This window comes from Sinocyclocheilus grahami, unplaced genomic scaffold, assembly GCF_001515645.1.
Source record: "Sinocyclocheilus grahami isolate Dianchi unplaced genomic scaffold, SAMN03320097.WGS_v1.1 scaffold584.1, whole genome shotgun sequence".
Classification (NCBI taxonomy): domain Eukaryota; kingdom Metazoa; phylum Chordata; class Actinopteri; order Cypriniformes; family Cyprinidae; genus Sinocyclocheilus; species Sinocyclocheilus grahami.
Genome location: NW_015505763.1, coordinates 769737 through 770425, shown reverse-complemented (window position 1 = coordinate 770425; position 689 = coordinate 769737).

Here is a 689-nt window from a genome sequence, read left to right as displayed (position 1 = left end):
GGAAAAAACTAGTCAGGCTGCTAGGGGAAAAATGGTTGTGTTTTGAGTTCAAACTTAGTGTACATGCTATTGCAGATGTATATACTGTATTTACAGATGTATACAACAGGAAAATGCAAAAGAGGTGATGTGGAAATGCAGATATGTGATTCAAGAACTAACAATTTTAGGATAGTACAACATGTAAAATAACGCACTGACGTTATGTAAATTATACAAAATTATTTTAAAGCACATGAGGCTGTTTGCTCATACAGGACAATGAAATTAGCTGACATTAATATAATTTTAATTTAGCAAATCTCATTTAAGCATCTTTTCTGTTAAAGATAGTGTTAAGTTTAACCTATAAAACCTACAACAACTTTGTAAAAAGAATGAAGAGAACTGAGATTGTACATTTTCATTATCTACAGTATATGTAAATATATTACAGTACAAAGGCAGCTATTGCTAATCTGGCCGATTATTTACTTATTTTTATTTAGTCATTTAGCAGACGCTTTTATCCAAAGCGACTTATAAATGGGGACAATAAAAGCAGTCAAAACTAACAAAAGAGCAACAATATATAAGTGACAATTATGACAAGTGACAAGTCTCGGTTAGCCTAGCGCAGTACACAGAGCAAGGTGTATATATACACACACACACACATACAAACCCGATTCCAAAAAAGTTGGGACACT